The sequence below is a fragment of the Macaca nemestrina genome, chromosome 3, assembly GCF_043159975.1.
Source record: "Macaca nemestrina isolate mMacNem1 chromosome 3, mMacNem.hap1, whole genome shotgun sequence".
NCBI lineage: Eukaryota > Metazoa > Chordata > Mammalia > Primates > Cercopithecidae > Macaca > Macaca nemestrina.
The window spans coordinates 33,038,067-33,053,289 of record NC_092127.1 but is presented as its reverse complement, the minus strand read 5'-3'; the positions used below and the strand labels follow the sequence as shown (position 1 = coordinate 33,053,289).

Below are 15,223 nucleotides of genomic sequence, written 5' to 3'. Positions count from 1 at the left end.
CTTCCCTACCAAGGGGTAAAGCAATTATAAAGAACAATGTTTCGAGATGGACAGAGACTCCAGGAAGCATTGCCTAATTGTTTTTCAAATGGAAGAAACTTAACCAAGTTTATATGTCAGTTTCCTTGTGAAAAAGAGGACAAAGTGACAGCAGTGGAGTGAGTAAAAGTCTCCAAGGAGTGACAGGAAGTTTTACAAAGATACTCCAGGGAGCAATCAGAAGGACACTAACCAGAGCTATGCTCTCACAGTTTCTAGCCCAACTAAAATCCCAGCTAAGGCTCATGTCTGTGAGTCTGAATGCTTTCAGGTGTCTTGCTATATACTCCAAGGTAATGATAGGAAAAAAGACATGGGACTACACTGAGGAAATGGCATAAAGATAAGGAAGCAAAGAACTTGGAAGTGGTGGTCACAGGGTCTTCTAAGTAATGAACCAATAATCTATTCTGGGTTTATAAGAAAGTGATCTGAGATGGTTGCTGCATCACAAGGGGTTTTCAAGAGCCCAGAAGTTTCTATACAAAATTTTGTGTGTGTAAGTGAAAGTTCTTCATCAATAGAGCAGTTGAAGAGGATTGAGTGAAAAGCATTTGGAGGACAGGTAACAATGGGGGAATTGAAAAGAGGGAAGAAAGGTAGTTCAGATTACCATTGAAATTGGAATAAAAGTAGCTTATTAGATAAAGAGATGATGGAAGTATGTAGCCTCCCCAACCCCATTCCTGATCATTGCCTTAAACAGGGGCAAGATACCAGGCACTAAAATTACAGATTTAAACACTTGTTCCAAAGTCAGTGCCTCAAGGAAAAAGAAATAAATGTTTCTCTAACTTCCTTAAAAGTGGTATTAAAATAAACATCTATCCAGACATATGTCTCCTATAGACAGCAGAATAGAATTCATGATGCCACATTCCAAGACCTGGATGGGAGAAAGAACAGGTTGCTGTTCTATGAATCACAAAACATACTTTTGCAATTTCTAATTATGTAAAAATATTAAAATCTGAAAGAAAAACCTATTCAAAATCATTCATTCGTTCAATTAGTATTGACTGAACCTTTTCTAAATACCGGGAACTATGCTAGACATTTGGAATATAATGATAAACAAAAATTGTAGTACCATTTCTTATGGAGCTTACAGACCAGTTGGGAACCCACAGTAACCAAACTAGGACACAGGTATGATTATATGCTGTGGTTAAGTGCCAAGAGGAGAGATATACAAGGCTACAAGAGTGCAAACAAAGGAGACTTGACCATGTCTGGAGGGTCAATAAAGTCTTTGCAGTTGAGGTAATGATGAGTACAAGTGAGTGAAAATGTGGAAGGGTGTCAAGAAAAGAACGTGTAGTCCAAGTCAAAGACCTGAGGCAGAAAGAACCCTAGTAAATCTAGGAGCTGATAGAAAAGCCACAGGGCAGTATGCAAGGTGAAAAACAATTCAAGGCAAAGCTAGTGAGAGAAAGGGAGGTCACATCAGACAGGTTCTATAACCATTAAATTGAAAAAATATTTTGCTCCAAAAAAGCTAGCAAACCATAAATGATTTTGAATGGGAAAGAGACATAATCAGTTTTTTGTTTAACAAATCACTATTTCTATTGAATACGTTAAAAAGGAAAGAGTGGGCCTGGCGTGGTGACTCACATCTGTAATCCCAACACTTTGGGAGGCCAAGGCAGGTGGATCACGAGGTCAACAGATCGAGACCATCGTGACCAACATGGTCTCTACTAAAAATACAAAAATTAGTTGGGCATGGTGGCACATGCCTGTAGTCCCAGCTACTCGGGAGGCTGAGTCAGGAGAATCGCTTGAACCTGGGAGGCAGAGGTTGCAGTGAGCTGAGATTGCAACACTATACTCCAGCCTGGAGACAGAGCAAGACTCTGTCTCAAAAAAAAAAAAGGAAAGAGTGGGGGTGATTTCAAGAGCAAAGATTGTTGCTTGGACCAAGGCGACAGCAGTGCAGATGGAGAAAAGCAGAATGTGTAAGAAATATAGAAGCAAATAGATTAGAAATTCTAGGTACAAAAGCAATCACAACGGCAATTAAGTCCTAGGGTTCTAACTTGACCAACTGATAATATGAATAACAGGTGTGGAGATATAAAATCCTGAAAGAGGACCAAGTTTTAAGGAAAAGATCACTAGTTGAGTTTTGAGCATGTTGAGTTTGAATGGCCTAAAAACAAGATGTTTTGAAAGCAGTTGATTCTAATAGTTCATAGAGGTACACATTTGGGATTCATTTGTTGTACAAAGAGTACTTGAAGACATTAGCATGGATAATATGGATTGAAAAAAGAAAATGGCTAGAGAAAGTTTTAAAAATACAATATTTAAAGGACAGAGGGAGGAGGAAGAAACATTTTCAAAAGGCTACTGAGAAGGAGCATCCAGAGAGATCAGAGGAAAGCAGATTATGTGTCAATGAAGCCGAATAAAATGATGATTTCAAGAAGGAAAGGTTCCTTGAGATGTTCAAATGCTACTTACAGGTCAGGTAAAATACAGAAAAAAACAATGTCCATTTTCATTAGTGACGTGAAGTCTTGAGAGTTTTTAATAGAGATCCTTTTCATGAGGTGATGGAGCAGAAGACCGATTGAAGTGTATGGTGTGATAATTAAAAAATAGAGAAAAATAGGGATTGAAAGCTGACTTTTTTTTATTTTTTTATTTTTTGAGAATCGGAGCTGGGAAGGCCAGAGGGAAAAAAAAAATGAAATAGTGCTTTGTCTGTCCTAAATAAGTCTTGTCCAATACCTTTTCTTAAGCTTATACAATTAAAAAAAAAATAATAGAGCATTTAAAATTAGATGACTTTGCATAAAAATGAAACTGTCCTTGAAATGTCCACTGACCTGGCAACACATATTTATATTCTATCTGTTGTTTGCCAAAAGGAAAACTCTGCCTTGAGAATTTACATGACTTGCCCAATATTACAGCTAGGCAAGGACTGGGACCTATGACTACTGAGTTCAAGTTCTGTTTCTTTCCTTTGCAAAATTCCACTGTGCTTCTCATTCCTGTTTCTCAGGAATATAAGTCTGCATTCCAATGCAATTCTGGAATGATCAGAGACACTCAAGTCAGATTATGTTCATATGATCCTGACCTGGAACCAATTTGTGCCCTTAGATGTGCAGGGTGAAATCAAAGCCCTCCAGTCTGGGGTTCTCTGTCTCTACCTCACTAGTTTGTGGGACTGAAAGAATGTTCCCTCTTCGTATGTTCAAAGGAGAGCTGCAGGAATCCTTGGAGAAATTTCTCTCAGAATCAATTACTGTAGATGAGCACAAGCACCGTTAGTCATGACTCACAAAATGATGAAAGTAAGAAACAGTCAAGAATCCAATAAGAAATAAAATACTTGGCCAGGTTCATGATTTATACTCACTGTCCTCCAAATGTCTGGTCTCTGGAATGGAAATATCTTTCCTTAATTCTGTTATGGTTCTCTGCTCGGGGGAGCTACTGTTCCAGAGAGCAATAAAGCTCAACAAGAAAATTATTCTCTCTGCCATTGTTGGGGAAACTCTTATTTACTCTATTGTTTTTGGGCATATGTGTGACATTGTTTTATTCAATTAAACAGCATTTTGCTTTCATGTATATGTGATTCTTACTGGCTACGGGGTAATTGTATGATTAATGTAATTGATTTGAAAATAAAATGTTGCTTTTTATGAGCATCACAACTTTTTTTAACCGTATCTTTTTTTATATTGTGAGCTCTGAACACAAAAAGAAGAAGTTTTAAATGTCCTCTTTCTTCCGGTTTAGTCTGGTGCTTCCCTATTTTCTTCCTTTTTCCCCGCTTTTCACCTAGCTCTTTGTCACAAGTCTGGAAAACACAGAAAAAAATTACCTTGCTTTCTATTTGCAGACTCTTAAAAAACTATATTGGCAATGATGAATATTTATTTAAAATGCTCTCAGTTTGAAATGTGTTGTCATCTTAATAAAAACTTAAAACAAGTGACTTAAATAAACAGAAGTATATTTAACCAAAAAATAAATGAATCAATGAACATGAATAGAAATGTCTTATTTTATCTTGCAAGTGAGTGAAGATATACATCAGTTTTATATCCTTCTTGAAAGTTATCTAAGTGTTCATCACACACAAAACAATGTTTCCTCCCAAATGAAAAACTACATTTAGGGAGTTCAAATTAGCTTAAATAGGTAAAACTAATAAACTATTGAAACTTCTAAATTAGATTTATATTTTTATGTCTCTTTTAAGGCAGTGAAGATAGAAACTATTTTATTTCACTTTACACAGCATTACATTTCCTCTAAAAACTTCCACATAATTTATACCAATATAATAAAATGTATTTCTTCTAGGAACTTAAAGGAAGTACATTTGAACACAATTAAGAAAATAAATGTAAACCCTAATAATTATTCATGTCAAATTGTGCCCCAATATACCTAAGTGTCAAATAGTAGTGCACACCTCTTTGCTTATTTGTGAACTTCGTGAACTTGACACAGAGATGACAATGGTTCCTGTGGCAGCGCGACTTCCTCATGAGGCCAGCTCTGAGATGGGTGTAGTATGCTGAAGATTTATGAGAAATTGTAGAATCAGCACCAGTGAAGGAAAGGGAAAGGGAGGAAGGAGAAGTGGACAAAGCAAGATGATGGCTGTGATGCAGTCTCAACATTGGCCTCAGTCAACCCTATGCGGAGCTCTAAGGCTGAGAGGAACCTCCAGATTCTCCTAGCTGGGGAAAGAGGCCCAAGTGTTTATATCCCATGTCTACCGACACTGGGCATAGATCACCCTGGGAAGGGCCTATGATCTTGGGCCCTTCCAACAGAAGGAGTTATTTAAATACATCTACATCTCCTAGCCCAATTTTTCTACTTATATTTGAGATTTGTCTTTTCTCACAGTTACATCACCAAAAATTATAGAAAAGGAATATGACAAGTATATGTTTTTTGGTGATATTAAGAAAAAAAAATATTCAAGTCAGATAAGTATCTTATTCTGCCTTCTAACTGCCTATCCTCCCATCCCCACTGATCATTCAAATCCCTTCTAAATGCTGGCTCTTCCTTCAACCATGGGTGAAAATATGGACAATCTTCGTAACTATTCACTCTCCCTCATAAAATTAAATGTCCTCTGATCACTTACAGCCACTGTTACAGATCAATTTTTTTTTTTGCTAATCAATGTATTAAGATCCAAGGAATTAAAAAAAAAAAAAACCTATAATTTAGTTAAGGGTTGAACCTCTTCTTTTCCAGGATTTTATCTCCTTCAGATTAGTGGCCTCCTTGGTGGGCTTTATTTTTTCACTCGACTGACTTCTCCCCAACTACTGGCTGTTTGAGGTTTCTTGTTCCCCGTTATTGATGGAGTGAGAGGGGGATGCATTGAGAAGCAGTTTAGTTAAGAAGGAGGAATGTATCTGTTTCATTGATTCCCAAAATCTGACTGACCTTTGTGAAGCCATTCCCACTAGGCTTCAGGTGAAAAGGACATTCTTCCTTTATTATAGGAATTATAGCAAATCAAAGATTCATATTCTTCAAAGAAAGAATTAATTCTCGATATCCTTGGCCCTTTCAACTCCAACTGTTGTACTCTAGAAATCAGTGAAAGGTCAAAGTTTCCATATCTGCTTTCTTCACCTCTTTTTCAAGGCTTGCACTGATGATGAGGCATATCCTGCTGGAATGTGGTCATACTTGCCATGATGATTTTGTTGGTAATCTTTAGGACTCGTTTAGCAATGAGGCCATAAAATTCCCATTTCAACAAATTATTTCTAACATTATTCAAATGGTAGATGCAGAAGCCACACATATTAATCACCCAGGCTCTTGTGTGACACAAATTAAATATATTTTGATGCTTATGCAAGACACTTAGAGAGACCCTCACTGATCTCCCTTAAAGGCCAGGCTTAGCTAGTAGCTTTAGTAACGCGTAAAACCTCTATCCACTTAGGTCATTGAGCTAATTTACAGGACCCAATTGTCAAATCAGACTCTCAGGAATCAGAGATTTTACCTATCAAGCTTTACTAAATAATTTCAAGGATGTAGTCAAGGAAAAGGCTTAGACAACGCAAAGACCTATCTGGATCATCAATGGCAGCTCACAGATTCTGATTCAGATTAATAAATTCAGAACTTTTAAGATACTAAACAATTTGAGGGAATGGCATAGCTTTCATGACATGACCCTCCCATCCCCCCGAAGCCATACCTGATAAATCCCGGGTTCTATTTTCCTAGGCAATCCCTAGCTTGGGGCATCCTAGTAAAGGCAGTTAAGAGTTAAGGTGTTTCTTACTAGCAAATAACGTTAGTTTTTTAGTCAGCAGTTAAGTTGACAGGGAGATTATAAGGAGTTACCTACCTTCTTTTCCTTCCCCCAATAGAGTTTCTACCATCCATCATTCTTCCATAAAGGGAGCCATCCATTTTAGCACCTTCCTCTCAGTTGTTTAATGCCAGAATTCACTACTGGGGGGAAATAAAGTGTTAGTTTACCTGTAGGGTACAATTTACAAACTAGTTTAATGCAACGAAAATAAAAAATCAGGGGGATTAGGTGAATGACTCATAACATGATTAGAAGTCCCCATTTTAAAATTAAAACTAGGTTCTCAAGTAAAATAAGGAAAAACAGTTATATATTGGCTCATATTCCTTAAAGGTTTTAAGTAATATTCCAAGATTCATTTTTCTGCCCTATCTCTTTGAGTTGGCTCAATTATTTGAGTCCATGCAGCAGTCCCTGTAAGTTGCAGGTTTACAGCCAGACCAGAAGACTTAATCTAGCAAAAAGAAAGAACCTGCTTCCCAACTAGCTCAAACCAAAGGCCTAGAACTGTATTTAGTTGACTGCAATGGTTGACTTGGGTCATGAGCTCATTCCTGAACTAGTAACTGTGGCCAGTGGGACTGGCTATCCTGACCATTCCTTTCAGTTCCTGAAGTGCAGGGAGGGTGCAGTACATGGAAAGAACATGGTGAGGAACCATGGAACCATTCATTCTAGGCAGATGAGATACTGTTGCCATAGAAAGATGAAGGAGAGGTTGCAATCTGAAAACAACAAATGCCTGCCACATCCTCAGACAAGAATTGGAGGAAAGGTCAAAGTAGATCAAAGTTAAACAAGTTTTAAAATTACACTATGGGTTTACTGTATACCACAGAGTTTAAAATATATTGAATTGGGGAGAGGTTAAAAAACTGCTGATGAGTCAAATAAATGTAAAAAAATTATCTTTGACAATTTGACAGAAAGGTAAAGGTAATAAAAAGAGGCAACTAGGAAACCCACAGTTTTCTGAAACCCTGCCCTGAACTTCCTGCAACATCTGTGCTTTAGAATTTCTACTTCACACTGGGTGCAGTGGCTCACACCTGTAATCCCAGCACTTTGGAAGGCCGAGGTGGGAGGATTGCATGAGACCAAGTTAGAGACCAGCCTGGGCAACATGGTGAGATTTCACCTCTCCAAGAAGTAAACAAAATTATCCCGGCATGGTGGTACATGCCTGTAGTCCCAGCTGCTTGGGAGGTTGAAGTGGGAGGATGGCATGAGCATTGGAGATCGAGGCTGCGGTGAGCTGAGATTGCACCACCGTATTCCAGCCTGGGCAATAGAGCTGGACCCTGTTTCAACAAAAAAAGAAAAAAAATAGAATTTCTACTTCTTTTTTTTCCCATCTCTTCCTGCTCCTTTAGCTACTACTTACTATGTTTTGAAGGCAGTCCAGAAATACCTGCAGACTTTCCAGGAGGACTTTTTAAATAAATATGTAAATACATTGTATTTACATATCATACTGTTTTCACGCTGCTGATAAAGACATATCAGAGACTGGGCAATTTACAAAAGAAAGAGGTTTAATAGGCTTACAGTTCCATGTGTCTGGGGAGGCCTCACAATCATGGCAGAAGGCAAGGAGGAGCAAGTCACATCTTACATAGATGGCAGGAGGAAAAGAGAGACCTTGTGCAGGGAAACTCCCATTTTTAAAACCTCAGATCTCTTGAGACTCATTTACTGTCACAAGAACAGCATGGGAAAGAACTACCCCCATGATTCAGTTATCTCAGACTGGGTACCTCCCACAACATGTGGGAATTGTGGGAACTGAAATCAAGATGATATTTGATTGGGGACACAGCCAAACTATATCATATGTATTACATCATTAACTTTACCTTAAATCTATGTACCTTCTGTCTCCCTATCTCTGAATATTTTTAACAAGAATAAGAAGAGCAATAATATTTCTCTTTTCATTTTATTTCTTTGTTTACTTCAATGTAATCATGGATGCATTTCTTGGAAATGTTAGTCGTGCTATTTTAAGTGAATTTTCCAGCACAAGGTTAAAGATAGACATTTGAAAGATAAAAATCTGTTGTTCAAGGATAAAACTTTGCTCAAAGTAAATTCTGTGAAAATATTTAAGGAAAAATTCAGACAGTTTATTTTCTAAAAGATTTGTTTTCTGCTGTGTAATCTGTAAAGAGGTTACCAACAAAGAAAAAAATAGAAAAAGAAAAAAAACCAAAAACCTGACCCTGAACCTGAAAAATGTACCAGAGAAGAAAGGGAGCTGACAGACTTCAATATTAGCAAACTTAATTTAGAATCGTCATATGTCAGACACAGAAAGTACATGGCCTGGTAGAAGGTATCAGCTGAGAAAGCCCAATAGTTGGCATTTTCTTTGTCAAATGACTGCCAGCCAGGATCTGACCTTCAGGGTGCTGACAAAATTGGAAAGCAGCTAATAGACTCAGAAAACCAAGCTCATAAAATACTGATCAATACGACTCATGACTACTGTCCCCAAAGACAGTCTCTGCTCTAACCCCATGCCAAATTTAGAGCTAGACTCAGGACTTCTTTGCTTTCGCATTAAAGCTCTACTTGCACCAAATTCTGTATTATTGAAGTTGATGTTATTGGATATGTTAAAGAAGAGATGGAGGAAGAGGTTTTACTTCGCACACTTCCAATAATTTGAGCAAAACATCTTGAAAACATGTAATTTCCATAAAATATCTCTTCATCATAACTGGTCAAGGAGGCTCTTTTTCTCTTTGACTCCTCCCCTCTGGCCATCTGTGCCATAAAGCCCAAAAATAAGGCTCAGATGTGTGCCATCTTGACATCTATCGAAAGCCCTTCCAAGGGCCTAACTAGGAGTTCCCCTCCCAACTCTATGGACAAAGTCTCCTAGCCAAAAAAACCCTCCCTATCAAAAGGACCAGGTGCACTCCTTACTTATCCCTCAGTAGCAGGTTTCAATTTCCTGCCAGCGAAATTGTTCAAACAAGCTAGTCACATCCTTCTGGAACCAGGGGGTACTCCAGCCTCTGGATACTACAATACCACAATGCCTGTCTCCCACAACTTCTGGTTGTTCACTCTATTCCCAAGTGCAACTCTCATGTGACCCTGCACATCATGCTATGTCTTCCTCCCGGGCTGTGAGTATATACAACTTGTAAATTGCCGCCAATTTCATCTGCTTGCTAACAGATGTTGTTTGTTGGGCTATCCCCATAACTCTAAGAAGGGAATGTAAAAGGTGATTAAAGTACCATCCCTTCAGTCCATCTGCCTCAAGTATTCTTACTTCCAGCATTTCTAAGCAAACTAGCAGTCTCCTGTCTCCGACTTCCAAATCTTCATTCCATCAGTGTACCATTTCAGGAGTGAGAAAAGCCTCTATGGTGGAGAATATTCTGGGAGAATAAAAACGAAAGATTCCTGCAGCCACCAGAATCCACCCTGCCTTATATTCCAGTGAAGTTAAACAACTTTTTATTGTTACTGTCCTATGAGTCTATAAAGCTAAAGTTCAATTTACAGTGTGAAATGTAACTGCCAGAAGACTAAGCCATTCATATTCTTTACCAGTACTTTTCCATCTCGATGCAGATCTAAATGAAAGCAAAAGTATATTCAGGTTTTTTGGTAGAAGTAGAATCAGAAAAATTGAGATTACTTGTTTGAGTTTAATATTCAATAAAAATAGATATAAAATTCCTAACAGTATTATCTCATTTAGTCTTTACAAAAATGAACTATCATTTATGTAGAGTTGTTATCTCCATAGCACAGATGTTATCTCCATAGCACAGATCCATAGCATGCTGAAAAAGTGTTGAGTAATTTGCCCAGGATCACACAGTGATGAGTGTTCATTGGGCTTTCCTGCCTGTTTACTAATATGTGACAAAAACTGGATGAAGCCCTGAGTGTACCATAACACTTGTCTTTGTTTATTATAAATTCTCCTCTGATTCTGTCTTCCCCAGTATATGGTAAACTTCTGAGGGTACACCTTACTGCCACACTCAGAATGCGCCACATAGTAGATGTCTGTATATAATCCATAGAATGCATGGATGACTACATGAATGAATATTCAAACACATCCATTCATCTCTAGAACCATACTGCAAATATGGGGTGAATTCAATTTATCGGATTTGTATGTCAGTGTGTCCCCTCAGGATGTATTCCTAATTTACAGTTACAACTATTTTCTCTTATACTGTTTTCCTCCTAGGTTCTAGATGTGACCAACAGGATCTCAAGATCTCCCCTGTGGGACCGAACCAAATTTACCTTTTGCAGGTCTCGATTTGATAGCACACCTTTGCTTGATCTCTTTCCCTTACTCCTTGCTTCTCTACTCAAAACTTTACATTTCTCAGGGAACTTCTCCTAGTAGGGTCTGCTTTTAAGAAACTCACCTCAAGATGCCACCTCTCTTCAACAGAACACAATTTCTCTTTAAACATTCTAAAACTAACCATTCTTGATTAGCTTTAAACATGCTATTTTGGCCAGACTTGTTTTGATCCCAGCAACAAAAGTATTTCATGTTTATGTTACCTTTTGCACATGTCTAATTTTATCAGTTGTGTGTTGACTTTATAATTGAACTTGGTGTTTTGTTTTTTTCTCCTTGAATCTGCCCCTGTACTGTCTGGAGTGAACAGTCATTTTATCCATGGAAAAGTGTATAAACTCTCCTTAGGCTTTTATCAACAGTTTTATTATGCCTTTTATCATTTGCAACAACCTGCACTTCAGCAAGACAATGATTATTCTCAATTCAAAAATGAGACAGACCATCTTGGGCTCAGAGGGAGGCCACCCAGGCATGTCATTTGGATGAACTAGAGCTAAGCCCAGGAATTCAGGTCTCCTGATTCCTAGAATGGTGCTCATTCCCACATCTATCAATCACTTCTCGAGAATCAGTCTTCACATACTCGTAATCACTAAGGTTGTTTTTACGTGTTCTTAAAATATCTGAACTTGCCACGTTTACAATCATACACCAAGCAAAACAGCAGATTCTGCATGAAACATTAGAGAAGCCTGGGACATTTAATTCTATGCATATGTGGCAAATCATTACATATGCATACTAAATCTCTTAACTGTCATTTGTAATAGGGATGAAGTCATGAGTAACTTGCCCCACAATGGTTCATCAGTCTGCAAAGCAAAATCCAAAACATCTCACAGTATGCATATGAAGGTGTCTGCAAGTGAAATTGTCTTTTTGGTCTGAAAAACAAAATTTGTATCTTCCAAAGAATGTCTTCTGTTGGACTGCTCACCTTCTTCAATAAATCAGGTTATCATAACCTCACACTTCAGAGTTCTTCTATTTCTGGATTTTTTCTCAGAAATTGCCCAGGGTGGGGAAATAAGAAAAATAATCTATATGTTCTTAGCTATAAAATACTGTTATCTTGGCTCTCTACTAATCTGGCATGTTTATTCCTTTTTCTCATTCTTTATACAAAGATGTGTCTTCATAATCCTAATTTAAAATAATGAATTTGGTAAAACAATTATAAGTTACCCTATATTAATAGAAAATAACCCAAGATCATGTAGGAATATATATTGACTCTTCTCAGTATTTCAGAACATTTTAACTCAATTACCCATTGGAGATTTTAATTCAGTTGTGCATATTCAAAAATGTAGTTTTTTGATAACTTCCTTTTTGCCAGCAGAGGAGTGGGGAGAATTTGTTTAGAGGTCATATTGCCTAGTATGTCTGCACAGAAAGTTTTTCTTTATCAACAGCAACAGTGTTGATTGAATTAATACCACCATTGTAACAAGAAAAAAGTTAACATCTGCTCTATTGTAAAAGAGAAGACAAAAACGCTATTCATTTTCTCTTGTTCTAATAACACTCTCTTGAATAAATTTAGTCCTGGCTGAGACTTTACAATAAAACTATGGCAATGTGAGGCCTATTAAAAATGCTAGAACTTAACAAAACATTTTATTGATTTATCTATTTATTTTTAGGATAGGAAAAAGCATAAAAACAGGGAGATAGGTAAAGAAATCAACAACTTGATTCTCTACATTTAGATGACTGAGGAAATATCTCACGGCAGTTGGATGAAGAAGCCTGGAATTTAAGGGAAAGTCTGGGCCAGTGATATACATTTGTGTCATCAGTGTATAGGTAGCATTTCAAGGTAGGGAACTGGATAAGATCACTGAAGAGTGAGGATAGACAGCAGAAACAAAAGGCAACTTTCAATAGCATGGCCTTTATTAATTTGCATATTCTCAAGAGCTCCACAAATGTGAGATAGATTCAAATGATCTATTCTTTTAGAATTTGTATAAAATGAATCAAACATGGCATCATCCTGTCATAAAATTTCTCTTCTCCAGACATGTGACTAAAATGCAGATTATAAAAATTGTAAGTGTTGAGGATTTCTGTTCATGGAAGCTTTCTTCACAAATTAATGGTTGATTGTGATGACGTCAGACAAGCAAAGAATGATGAATGGTGAAAAAATTATACAATGCCAAACAGTATGATTACCTCCAAAAATCCTTCCCTTATTGATAGCTGCCCTCAAAACATCTCTTTATCTTTGTAACTCTTCCACATAACCAATACTTTCCTTTCACTTAAAATATGTTCTTTATTTCTAACTGCATTGGACAACCCCACTTACGAGCTCTACTGGACTGTGTATGTGTGTTTATATATTTCCATTTTAATATGAACTCCTCAAACTTTTTCTTTACTTTGATCAAAAGCATTGTTTTTGTAGAAACAAAATGGTGACAAAACACACACAGTACACAGATGTAGATGACCTGATATTCCAGGATAGATGTTTAGGAGTGGTAGTATTAGTCTATCCTAGAGACAGAGATCCAAAAGAGATAGAGAGAGAAAAACATAGATCTAGAAAGACTTAACAAATGATATTAAAGCAATATTAGGCCTATCATATAACACTGAAATTTGACCCATTACTTAATATACTGTTTTACATATTTCATATGTTGTATTACATATATGACATACTATATATTATAGTTTTATATGTGCATTTTAAGTTCAGATTGTGATATATTTTAAGTAGGATCCATACATGAAACTGTTCATTTAACAAGACTTTTTTCTGGCACTGATTTGTTACGCCAGCAAGATTTCAGCATTCTTTAATATTTAGATAATTAGATAAGGATTTTTTTTTTCTTTGTAACCTCATGCTGAGCCTCATGGGAGTACTAGGAAAAAAAAAAAAACTACAGAGTATGTTGATAAGAAATCAGTTTCAAAACCAATAAACCCAACTTTATATACTTTATGCAATGATCATTTATATTCCATTCATCCCTTGGATACTTGAAACGATTCCCCAACAACAGCTGTTACAATAGATGACAGTGTACCACTTGACCTCAATATGGCAGATGTGTGTGCTTACTGCAGCTGTCAAACTATAGTAGAAAGAGCAGCAGAATTCTACCAAAGCTATGTCTATGAGAAACCAAAAGTATTTTCCCGTTGTACACAGATTAGAAAAAGAAATCCTAAATTCAGGCACATAAATGAAATAAGCTGGTCGTTTTACAAAGTGTGGACTAAACCAATTAATAGTTCATTGTTGTGTTCCAAATAATTTATTTCCCATCATAAAAAAGATGCATATCTCCTCCCCATTTCTGCCAATTGGCTTTACATGATACTGGGCTCCAAGTTCACAGGGATGAGAGATCAATTGCTTCTGTAAAAGCTACCACCACTGATCTACCTCTAAGTTATCCTAAACCTTGCACACAAACACACACCTGCAAACACTCTTGCAGCAACACTGTACATAGAAGACAATAAGACACATTTACAGTTAACTGTAATTACTCTGAAAAAAAACTGATGACAAATGATAAAACAGTTGCTTGGTGATAACGATTGTTGCTGCCTATTCAGGATTGCTTGGGTTGATCATTTAGATTTCTTTTGGTCCTTTTATAGGTGTTTATGTCCAAAAGAACAAAATAGAATACAGCTTGTCTGAGCTGTACTTCTTTGGTGATACTTTCCAGCATAACTAATGTTGTTTTCTATGTCCTGAAGCCCAAGATCACCTTTCTTTTCCTAATATGGTCAAGTAACTGACTGAAAAATCTAGGAAAGCAGTTGGTGAGGATATATGAAGACTTTTCTGTTTCACTCATGGAAAGCCAACTACATACAGTCAGGAAATGCATCATACCTGAGGCAGAAGGCACAACAAGTGAAAAACTCAAGTAGAAATACATCTTAAATTATATTAATAAAATAAATTACACTATAATTTCAAAAGTCTTTCCAAGCCCAAAACATGCCAATAAATATATAAAAATAAAAAACATTTTATTGTCCCTGAAGGAAATGTAAGTATTAACACTTCATGTCTATTCATTATAATTTGTAAATGTTTATTGAAAATAAAAAGGTTTTTTTTAACTTATTTTAGTCTATACAAATATAAAGACACGAAAAACTTTAGAAATGACTCTGGTCATTCCAGACATTTTTCACTGATAAAAATCAAAAGGGACAACTTCTAAGTTTGTAAAACTTGGCGGAGACTCTACAACTACCAATTGTTGGCAGATTTTCATTCCCTCCCCCATCTTGTGAGTCTGGTTTTTGTGTAGTAAACCCTTTGAAGTCCATGGGTGTTCTCCACACAGAAGAAATTGTGTCTGGTGAATCAGGTCTTTACTTTTTTGCTTTCTCCAGACATTTTGTAAATGTTTAGTGCTTAACTAACTATATTCATGCTGCATCTTCTGCTTTTCTTCATCATAGTATAAAAAAATGCGTTTAAATTATACAATCCAGAGAAAATATTA

The 15,223-nt window shown here is 36.7% G+C and overlaps 1 long non-coding RNA gene across 2 annotated transcripts in view; it reads right to left on the bottom strand.

The window, feature by feature from the left end:
- Nucleotides 1-2,669: 2,669 nt before the first annotated feature.
- The window catches only part of LOC105488619 (uncharacterized), a 57,029-nt gene continuing 44,475 nt past the window's right edge, over nucleotides 2,670-15,223 (bottom strand). For both annotated transcript variants that reach the window (XR_011620502.1, XR_011620501.1), the window contains exons 3-5: nucleotides 6,407-6,513; nucleotides 4,484-4,588; nucleotides 2,670-3,862 (exon numbers count right to left, since the gene is read on the bottom strand). This is a non-coding gene — a long non-coding RNA (uncharacterized lncRNA). The remainder of the gene's footprint in view (nucleotides 3,863-4,483; nucleotides 4,589-6,406; nucleotides 6,514-15,223) is intronic.